This window comes from Herpailurus yagouaroundi, unplaced genomic scaffold (genome assembly GCF_014898765.1).
Source record: "Herpailurus yagouaroundi ecotype Mexico unplaced genomic scaffold, PumYag 28, whole genome shotgun sequence".
NCBI classification, from domain to species: domain Eukaryota; kingdom Metazoa; phylum Chordata; class Mammalia; order Carnivora; family Felidae; genus Herpailurus; species Herpailurus yagouaroundi.
In genome coordinates this window covers 16,831,893-16,843,129 of record NW_024412376.1, presented here as the reverse complement: position 1 = coordinate 16,843,129, position 11,237 = coordinate 16,831,893, and the positions used below count along the sequence as shown (strand labels likewise).

The following is an 11,237-nucleotide window of genomic DNA, read 5'->3' as shown; positions in this document are numbered from 1 at the left end:
CTGTCATGGCTGAAGATTGTAGTCAGACAATTGTAACAAAAACAACCAAAGTCAAAATGAACCAATGAGCACAACAGAAATGGAGAAAGAAGGAAAAAAAAGAGCTTCTGTCTAGGGTTCAAATGCTTCCACTCGTAAGTCTTAACCTTTTTGATAATTATATTATGTGCAGCGGCAAAGAAACAAAAGGGGATAAAGGTCTTAAGAGTTATATTGATAAACTATGTGTGGTGCTCAAAAATGGCATGGAATATCTTGTTTAAGCTGTAAAAATATATTAGCATGTCATGTTATCTTCATAAATTCTTCTCACACATAGGGTGGGTGGAGTTCCTAAATCCCAAGGCACATTACCAATTCAGTTGGTCACTGCCATTCATCAATTGTTTTGTCACATATTTGCAGCCCCTCAGTTGGGACTGAGGTATTATGATTCTAGAGGGTTTGATAATAGGTGAATTATTAGCTGTTGGGGACGGATTTGTTTCTGAGCCTTTCTGTGGCAGTCTCTTATATAGGAAGGCAATCATTCTCACGGAATTTGCTCCCTCAGACATAAAGAGATTTTGAATATGGCTTGTAATTTTTTTCCTAGTAAAATTTCATTAGTGGTTAATTATGATTGGTAGAGCTTACCGGAAGTTCGCCAAGTGTGTTGAGAGTTCAAACATGTCAAATTTTGAACTGCGTCATGATGGGATGGACGGCTCTTGGTATTCTCTGTCACCATGTTTATACACACGGTGTATCAATCTTCTATGCATTATCGCATGTTGAACTTGTGATTTTAACCTTGTTGGAAAACAAAAGGGGCTTTTAGAATTCACTTTTCTCAGTCTGGGCAACGGTACTTTCTGGGTTTGGAGCCTTTGCCTTATACTGTATGATTTGGGGTAAGAAATAATTCAAGGGCTATTTCAACAGCGTCTAACTTTGATAGGATGCAAGAAGTTAAGTTAAATGCTTTTTGTAGATGTTGCAGATTGGGCCAGATGAACCCAAAGTGTGGCTAAGTCTGGTCAGTCTCATCTACAGTTTTCTCAAAGAAGCCAGATCAGATCTAAGGCAGATTAAGCAGAATCCATTTCTCTTCCAAAAGGGCCCGTTTGTAAGAACCAGGAAGAAGATAAAACACAAAGGAATATAATAAACTTCTCAATACATCCTTCTGAAAGTTTCAAGTTTCTATTTTAAGAGGGTGTATCCTCATTAAAGGCAGGCACTTTAGCTCATACAATTGTCATGAGCTCTGAAATCAGCTTGGCTATTGCAAAAATTTATTGGTTTCTTAAATTTTTTTTTCCCATAAGGGTAGGAGAAAATAACAAACGAAGGAGGCTTTCCCAAAAGTCAATACAAAACACAGCTTTATTGAAATAACTAGGTAATTAGACACATGATTTAAATTACGCTGAATCAAAAGTTGTTGCCTGGCAGGTAATGCTGTCAGGGTTTTGTGCTGTCTTTCCTCTCTGTTTTACCAGAGACTGGATTGATCTGAAAACTGCATCTATAAGTTCCTCACTGGAGAATATAGACAAAGAAATGATCCCCTTGGCAGTAGAAGTCCAGTGGTGGCAGATGCACGTACAGCAAAAATTCTGGCATGCTGGAGTAGGTTTAAAATAGTGCTAAGGAGGGGAGCCTGGGTGGCGCAGTCGGTTAAGCGTCCGACTTCAGCCAGGTCACGATCTCGCGGTCCGTGAGTTCGAGCCCTGCGTCGGGCTCTGGGCTGATGGCTCAGAGCCTGGAGCCTGTTTCCGATTCTGTGTCTCCCTCTCTCTCTCTGCCCCTCCCCTGTTCATGCTCTGTCTCTCTCTGTCCCAAAAATAAATAAACGTTGAAAAAAAAATTAAAAAAAAAAAAGAAAGAAAAAAATAAAATAGTGCTAAGGAGTTTTTAATGTGTTTTTTTTTTTTTTCTGTGTTGGGATATAAACATTTTTTGATGAGGGATGTTTCTGTTTCCGCAAAGAATTTTGTGGCTGAATGATGCAGAATGGGAGTCAGGGCCTGAAAGATATTTGATTATGCGCTACAGAGGCCTCGTAATTGAAATGAGGTCTGAGTCTTAGACCTTCTCTATCCATCCCACAGTTACGTAAAATATTTCTGATAGGTTATTTTGAGCCCCTTTTGTCAGCCGTATAGCTCTGGTGCCATTGTGGAAAACCCTTGGCCTAGGGCGGACTCAGTCCTAGATTTTCTTTTCTTTTTTTTTTTTAATATGAAATTTATTGTCAAATTGGTTTCCATACAATAGATTTTCCTATTTAAAGTGCTTGATAGGGGCTACAAAATAAATCTAAGTCATAGATTCTATATTCTAGATGCTTACAGTCTATTTTAGGGAAGCAACACTCACGTACAGGAGTAGAGAGAGGAAGAAGACCAATGAGGGCTTTAAGGTGCTATGGAATGCTTGTATTTGGGCAGGCAAGGAACAAGGAGGATGATAACCGTGACCCGTATTGGGGGGGGGGGGCCGGGGCAAGCTACATAGGTGTTGAGGTTGAAATGTGTCTGGCATGAGGAAGATGGCTCTTCTCCCCCTTAACTATTTTAACTCAGTCACCTACTCAGCACATGTTTATTGCACATCAATCATGGTCCAGGGTGCCTTGGTGAGGAACACAGTGCTGAAGACAAGGAGCATAGCTGCTGCCTTCATGAAGTTTAAGATCTGGTGGGCAATAGGCATTGAACACGAAAACAAACAAACGTATATAACAAGAAACTGTGCTAGGCAACAGTAAAGAAAAGCAAGATGCTACAAAAGAGATCGTGGTTTGGGGAATACAGGTTGGAAGAAGAGACATTTAAGGTGAGATTCGAAGGATATACTTTTTTTTTTACTTAAATTTTTTTTAACGTTTATTTATTTTTGAGAGACAGAGAGAGAGCACGAGCAGGAGATGGGCAGAGAGAGAGGGAGACCCAGAATCCGAAGCAAGCATCAGATCCTGAGCTGTCAGGCTCCAGACAGAACCTGATGTGGGGCTGAGCCCCGCGCGGGGCTCAAACCCATGAACCGTGAGATCAGAACTGGAGCTGAAGTCGGACGCTTAACTGACTGATCCACCCAGGCACCCCTCGAAGGATATAGTTATTAAAATATAAAGACGCTTCTTATATAGGATGTGCTAAAATTAGATAGAATTTCTACCGAGGGGCTCTTTTATGTCATGTGTCTGACAAATGAGGTAAAGAAATATTTAGGACATGCTCGTTCAATTGGCAACTGTATCAGGCAGGGGCTCACCAAGAAACAGATGCTACCTGCAAATTGGAGAACTTGAGGAGGGTTGAATAAATTTATAAAGCAGTGGTGATGGTGTACGGAAAGTATTTTCAGGGCCATTAATAACAGAGCTGTCACAATCCCTAGACCCAAAGGGACACGCTGGAGGGCATGGAGACCTGAGTACCAGGAGGAGGGGCAGTAATGCTTTGAGATGAACAGCGACCTTGGTTGGGGGACACAGCGGCCCAAGGTGCCCCTGGTGTGAGAATGCAGGTTTGGGGGGCATGATACAACCTGAGATCTCGCTCACCTTTTCCTTCTGCTCTCCTGGTAATGATCCCCTTTGGCTGGACCCAACTAGACATCATCAGATGATGAATTTCACACAGGCTGGCCTCCCAGTTAGAGATCAACGCCCAGAAGGTAGAACATGGACTTTGGAGAGAGACAGAAGATACCTCATACGGCAAGGCTACATGAAGCTCTTACCGTAGACACAGCTCAGAGGTGTGAAAGAACGCAGGCCTTGTAAAACGACTTACGAAGATCTGCTCTGGTTTGAGTTCATCTGTGGTGGGTGTGGTGTGGTCCATCGGAATCCAAACTATGGCTTCTAGAGACTATGATAATCGCTCTTTCTTCTAAGGTTTTTCCTCCTTGGTTTTCAGGCTTCTCTTCTAGTGGCTGTATTTTTTTCTGTAGCCTCTGTCATAATATCCGAATCACACTGGGAAGGCACACCACATGTGATGGCAATATCACGGGAAGTGCAACGGGCCAGAAACCTCTCACGGCTGAGCACCATGCTACCAGAATTACTCACGCAGGCACCTACAGCACATTCCTACAATGCCACTTCTCCTTGGGACCATTGCTCTGCTCTTTCCTGGGGTTGTTCTGTCATTTTCTTTTTCCTCAGCAAGGCTGGGGATGTGGAAATGAAGAAAGGCAGAAGTTGAAATTTGTTGTAATACTAGCTGACATCTGAACGCTGGGATCGCTGTGTAAGAGGAAGGCATGGATGTATTTACCAAATAGCGCCAATCCCCCTTTCCGCCTTCGTTTCAAATTCTGCAGGAAAAAAGACAGCTCTGAAAATTTACGAACCATAACGTGCTCTTCATTACTTGGTCACAGGGTAAGCAACCAGCACCCAAGCCTAAGGGTCACCTGCAGGTCTGGGAATCTTTGTAACTTTATAGGGAGGTTCATTGGCTCCAGGAGGAATGATGAGGTGCTGAGAAGCCACTCATTCACCAGGGAACTGCTAAGCACTTTTGTGATAAATAAGGATATACATATGCACAGAGCTCTTTCGTTAGAGCATTTTCCCCAAACATGAGAATCTCAGTTAATTGTTACAGTGGCCCCGTGAATGGGGCAGGGCAGGCCTCGCAAACTTCCATTTCAGATGAGAAATTGAGCCTCACGGGCCATAGGGCCTGCCAGGGTCCTGTGGCTGGGAAATAGCAGAGGTGCTGGAAACGAATTCCAATTTCCATTTTTTTTTTTTTTTTTTATTTTAAATCACAACAGTTTCCAATGGGAGCTTTCAAAGCAGAGACTTGTCTAGCCCTTTTACTGTTCGCAGAAAATTCGAGGGTGTTGAGATAATCGGGAACTTTTCCTTTACCGAGTTTGTTTATAAATTTGTCCAATGAAAAGAGAAGTGTGGCTGGAGGTAAAATTAGACTCTGTTGGAACTTCTGTTCAAATACCTCTTTCCTTGTTTTTTCCTCTTCGGGATCCTGGTCACAGGACGGGAAGCCTGTTTCTCTCTTTGCTGTCATACTCGCTCTTAGTAAAACGAGGACTCGTGGCAGCATTGTGAACAGTGGAGTTCTACGATCTGACTTCTAGTTTTACAAAGACTCCCCTGGCCACTGTGCTGAGAGCAGACATTGGGTAAGGGGGAAGCAGGAGAGTCCGGCTAAAAGGCCGGTGCCGTCACTGCGGGAGAGGCGATGGTGGGGTTTTGGACAAAAGCAGCAGAGGAGGTACTAACAAGTATTGTGACCCGGATAGATTTTGACAGCAGAGCCTACAGGATTTCCTGACAATTTAAGTTTTTTTTTTGTTTTTTTTTTAACGTTTATTTATTTTTGGGACAGAGAGAGACAGAGCATGAACGGGGGAGGGGCAGAGAGAGAGGGAGACACAGAATCGGAAACAGGCTCCAGGCTCTGAGCCATCAGCCCAGAGCCCGACGCGGGGCTCGAACTCACGGACCGCGAGATCGTGACCTGGCTGAAGTCGGACGCTTAACCGACTGAGCCACCCAGGCGCCCCGATTTCCTGACAATTTAGATGTGGCTTGTGAAAGAAAGAGAGGAGTCAAGGATCAATACAAGTGTTTGGCCCAAGCCACTGAAGGAAGGAGGTGCCATCAATGAAGATGGGGAAGAATGAGGTGAAGCCTCTGAAGGAAGATCAACAGGTCAGTTTCGGAAATGATGAGCTCCGGGTGCCTGTTACACATTTGTATTTTCTTAGTTACTCCTCCCTCTCTCCCTCCCTCCCTCCCTCCCTCCCTTCCTTCCTTCCTCTCTGTTTCTCTCCCTCTCCCTCCCTCCCTCCCCTCCTCTCTCTCTTCCTCTCCCTCTTTTTCTTTCTTTTGCCCTGCCCTTTCCCTGTGTAACAAATTACCAGAAGTGGAGTGGATTCAAATAACACCCACTTAGAGTTCTGTAGGTCAGAAGTCAGGGTGTGCATGGCTGGATTCTCGGTTCAGGGTTTCATAAGGCCACAATCAAGGTGTCGGGAAGGCTGAATTCTTGTCTGAAAGCTCTGGGGGAAAAATCCACGTCTAGGCCCATTTAAGTTGTTGGCAGAACTCGGTTTCTTGTGGTGCTAGGACTCAGGTCCCCGTTCTCCTGCTGTCTGTCAGGTGGGAGCTGCTCTCAGCAACTAGAGGCCACCCTGAGGTCTTTGCTCTATGGCCTTCTCCTCCCTCAGCAAAGAAAAATTTCCCTCCTGTTGAATTCCTCTCATGCTTCAATTTTCTCACTTCCTTTTCTGAGACCAGCTGGAGAAAGCTCTCTGCTTGTTTTTTTTTTTTTTTTTTTTTTTTTAAAGCTCTCTGCTTTTATTTATTTATTTATTTATTTATTTATTATTACTTTTCACATTTTCTTACTGGGCTTCACATTCGCCTCTTGCAATTTTATTGAAGTATAGTTAACATAATATTTTTAAATATTTAAGGTCAATGATTTGACATTTTGATATACTTCTGTATTGTGTAAAGCTCTCTGCTTTTATTTATTTATTTATTTATTTATTTTTAAGCTCTCTGCTTTTAAAGGGCTCATGTGATTAGGTCAGGCCCACCTGGATATCTCCCACCCCCATCTTAAAAAAAAAAAAAAAAAATTAGGGGCGCCTGGGTGGCGCAGTCGCTTAAGTGTCCGACTTCAGCCAGGTCGCGATCTCGCGCTCCGTGAGTTCGAGCCCCGCGTCGGGCTCTGGGCTGATGGCTCAGAGCCTGGAGCCTGTTTCCGATTCTGTGTCTCCCTCTCTCTCTGCTCCTCCCCGTTCATGCTCTGTCTCTCTCTGTCCCAAAAATAAATAAACGTTGAAAAAAAAAATTAAAAAAAAAATTATTCACAATTTGCCTGAACTTTAAGTATCAAGCAACCTGAAAAGGAGCTATGTATAACAAACTGTTACTAGAAAACATAAGTAACTGTTTCAAAAAGAGTAGATGATTAGATTAAAGTATAGGTAACAGCAAATGCTTAACCATCCTATATTATTTCTGCCTTTTTCTGGAAATATTATTTTATTTAATATAACATATAATATCATATTAGTTTAAGATATTCAACATAATGATTTGATATTTGTATACACCGATAATGATTAAGGCAGTAAATCTGGTTAGTTTTTTTTTTTTTTTAATTTAGGATGAGGATTTTCAAGATCTACTCTCTTAGCAACTTTCAAATATGCAATACAATGTTACTGACTGTAGTCAGCATGTTGTACATTATACCACCCCCCCACCCCCCTCTGCCCTCCCCCCCCACCGTGATTTATTTATCTTACAACTGGGAGTTTGTAACTCTTGTTCCCCTTCACCCATTTCACCCACCTCCTTACTCTCCTCCCCTCTGGCAACCACTAGGCTGCTGTCTGTTATCTGTGAGTGCTTGTTTTGTTTTGTTTTGTTTTGTTTTTTTAGATTCTGCATATAAGTGAAATCATACGGTATTTGTCTTACCCTGTCTTACTAATTTCACTCAGCATAATACCCTCCATGTCCATCCATGTCATTGCAAATGACACGATTTCATTCTTTTTTATGGCCACGTAGTATTCCATTGTACATATATACCACATGCTGTTTATCCATTCACCCATCAGTGAACACTTAGGTTGTTTCCATATCTTGGTTATCGTAAATAATGATGCAATAAACGTAGTGGTGCACCTGTCTTTTCAAATTGGTGTTTTTTTTTTTTTTTTCAGGTAAATACCCAGAAGTGGAAATGCTGGATCATATGATCATTCTATTTTTAATTTTTTGAGGAAACTCTGTACTGTTTTCCATAGTGGTTGCACCAATTTGCATTTCCACCAACAGTAAATGAAGGTTCTCTTTTCTCCACATTTTGGCCAATAGTTACCATTTCTAGTTGTTTTGATAATAGCCATTCTAACAGGTGTAAGGTAATAATGTCTCATTGTGGTTTTGATTTGCGTTTTCTTGATCAGTGATGATTAGTAATGTTGAGCATTTTTTCGTGTGCCTGTTGCTCATCTGTACATCTTCTTTGGAAAAATGTCTATTCAAATCCTCTCCCCATATTTTAATTGAAAAAATATTTTTTTTTTGCTATAGAGTTGTAGGAGTTCTGTAATATATATGTATTTTGGCTATTAATCCCCTATCAGATATGTGGTTTGCAAATATCTTCTCCCATTCAGTAGGATGCCTTTTCACTTTGTAGGTGGTTTCCTTCACTGTGCAAAGCTTTTCAGGGTGATGTAGTCTCATGTTTATTTTTGCTTTTGGAGTCAGGTTCAAAAAATTATTTCCAAAAGTAATGTCGATGCGTAGGCTTTTTTCCTAGGAGTTTTGTGGTTTTCAGGTATCATATTCAAGTCTTTAAGTTAATTAAACTCAAGTCTTTGAGTTAATTTTTGTGTATAGTGTGAGAGAGTGATCCAGTTTCATTCTTTTGCATGTAGCTGACTAGTTTTCCCATCTTTATTAAAGAGGCTGTCTTTCCCCTTGTCTTGCCTTCTTTGCTGTAAATTAATTGACCATATATATGGAGATTTATTCCTTGGCTTTCTATTCTGTTCCATCGATCTATCTGTCTGTTTTTGTGCCAATACTACACTATTTTAATTCCTGTGTTTGTAATATTAGTTTGACACCAGGGAGGGTGATCTCTTAGCTTGTCCTTCTTTCTCAAGATTTCTTTGGCTATGTGGGATATTTTGTGGTTCCATATAAATGTTAGGATTATTTGTTCTATTTCTGTGAAGAATGCCTTTGGGATTTTGGTAGGGATTTCACTGAATCTGTAGATTGCTTTGTACATTTTAACAATCTTCATTCTTCCAATCCATGAGCATGGAATACCTTATCATTTATTTGTGTTGTCTTCAACTGCTTTCATCAGTGTCTTATTGTTTTCAGTATGTAGGTGTTTTCACCTCGTTGGTTAAATTTATTCTTAGGTATTTTATTCCTTTGATGTAATTGTAAAAGGGATTGCTTTTACAATTTCTCTTAATTTTATCACCCCCACCCTGCCTTTTAAAATTTAACTGTGCCATGTAACATAACATCACCACAGGAGGAAGATTCATCATGTTTACAGTCCCAGGGATTTTTCAGGGCATGTATACCAGGGGCCAGGAATCTTGAGGGACCACCTTAAGACTCTGCCTATCGCAATATCCAAGAGAAAATGTTGAATAGAAGTTTGGATATTCACATTTAGAGTTCAGGAGAGAAACTTTGGGAGTTATTGTGGTACAGATAGTACTTCAAGCTGTGAGGTTGAGCTCACTACAAGTGACTCTAGATATTGAAGAGAACAGGCTCAAAAACTGGGCTCCAGGCAATGTTCATCTTAAGAGATCTGGCAAAAGAGAAGAAACTACGAAAAGGAAACTGAGAAGCGGTGATCAGCCAGGTGGCAAGAAATCCAAGAACGTGGTATTCCGGAAGATGAGTTTTAAAAAAAAGGATACCAAATACCAATATCAATTGAATCAATTGTATCAAATGCTGCTGCTCGATCAAGTAACATGAACAAAAAGAATTGATCTTTAGATTTAGCAACATGGGGGTCTTCAGTGACTTTGATGAGAATGTTTTTTTATAGAGAGGAGAGACAGCAAGTCCGTCAAAAGTGACATAAGACAGAATGTGAGGAGACGAATTTGACATAGTCACTCTGGACTATGCTTTGAGATTTGCCTTAAAGGGAGTTGTGAAATGATGGTAGCTTGTGCAAAGAAGAGTGGAGTCAAAGATGGGAATAAAAGTGTGGTTAAAGATGGGATAACACTAGCATGTTTGTATGTTGAAGGAAATGGTTAGTTTGAAAAGAAAAACGTTAATAATGCGGCATAGAGAGGTGAGAAACGCCGGCGCGGCCTTGAATAGGCCGAAGACTGAAAATCAGATACATTAATGGATGGGTCAGCTTTAGCTAAGGGCATAGAATGTCCTTCTAATCTCATTTTGTGTCCTTTTGCACACATAAAAAAATCAAATGTATTTACAATTACCATGTGCTTAGCACTTTACAATTTATGACATATTTTCACACCCATACTTTGTCTCAATACACATTTGAAATATCTTATTTGATTCTCACAGTGATTCTGGGAGGTAGAGCTTTTACCCTCATTTTCCAGTAAGGACAGGTATCGAGGAAGATGAAATAAATGCCACATTGCTCATGGGTAGTATTATTAGAATTTGAAGCGTCAGCCTCAACTTCATGTGTAGCAATGTTTTCCAAAGTGTTGAGTTGAAATCCTGAGTCTACACGCAGTCACTGTGTTCGGATGTTGTTAAATGTGTCTTACTATCATTTTGTACATTGCCTTTATCTTCCAAGCAAATTCAGTGAATCCTTTTAACATTCATCTGTATAAGATCTGTTTATATCTTTGAAAATGAAAAGAGACTGGCTGATGTAACTGGAATTCAGCTGTTCAGATAGTGAAAGAATATAGTTTTTAGTTCTGACTCAATCCTTAGCCATTATTGGTTCCACTCTCTTACTATCTACTAAGATCAGGGAATACAGGTAGCCTCAAAAATGCAGACACTCTTTCCCATGCCACATGCTTGATAACAGACTGACTGGAAAACAGTTAACATGCATGGTGATGTAAATTAAAAGTTTTTCTCCAGGAAAATGAGTGTAGAGGGACCTTAAGATGACCATTTCATTAAGAAAGGTCTCCTCACAAATACCTTTCCTATGCCCCACGTGGTCTTTTATAATGTCAAATGAAGGCAGACCCATTGGATTTCTATTTAATATAGTTTATTTCACTTTTCCAGCTTCAACATATTCACTGGAAAGAGGAAGAAGGAAATTGGAAACAGGTATTCTTTACTATTTTTTGAACGGGGGCATTATTTTACGAACTTATTCTTGCAGTTCAGTAAGACACCGATTTTTCAGCTGTTTTAATTTTTCAGGATTTTTTGTTTAAAATTTTTTTAATGTTTATTAATTTTTGAGAGGGAGAGAGAGACAACAGGGGAGGAGCAGAGAGATAGGGAGACAGAATCAGAAGCAGGCTCCAGGCTCCGAGATGTCTGCACAGAGCCAGATGCGGGGCTTGAACTCACAAGCCGTGAGATCTTGACCTGAGCTGAAACTGGACGCTTAACTGCCTGAGCCACCCAGGTGCCCCGAATTTTTCAGTTTTTTAAGAAATATGGTGCACTTCAAACCTATTTCTTTTGAGTTTTTTTTTTTTTTTTTTTGAACCAGTGGAGAGTCATATAC

General features: G+C 40.7%; 1 long non-coding RNA gene across 2 annotated transcripts; it reads left to right on the top strand.

Moving 5' to 3' along the window:
- Window positions 1–4,984: 4,984 nt before the first annotated feature.
- On the top strand, window positions 4,985–10,825 carry LOC121027141 (uncharacterized). 2 transcript variants are annotated; one of them, XR_005788578.1, is made up of 4 exons: window positions 4,985–5,148; window positions 5,269–5,308; window positions 5,551–5,680; window positions 10,784–10,825. It is a non-coding gene; the product is annotated as an uncharacterized LOC121027141 (long non-coding RNA). The 2 variants fall into 2 exon arrangements; XR_005788577.1 differs by lacking the exon at window positions 10,784–10,825 and having other exon boundaries at window positions 5,551–5,749.
- The last annotated feature ends 412 nt before the right edge of the window (window positions 10,826–11,237 follow it).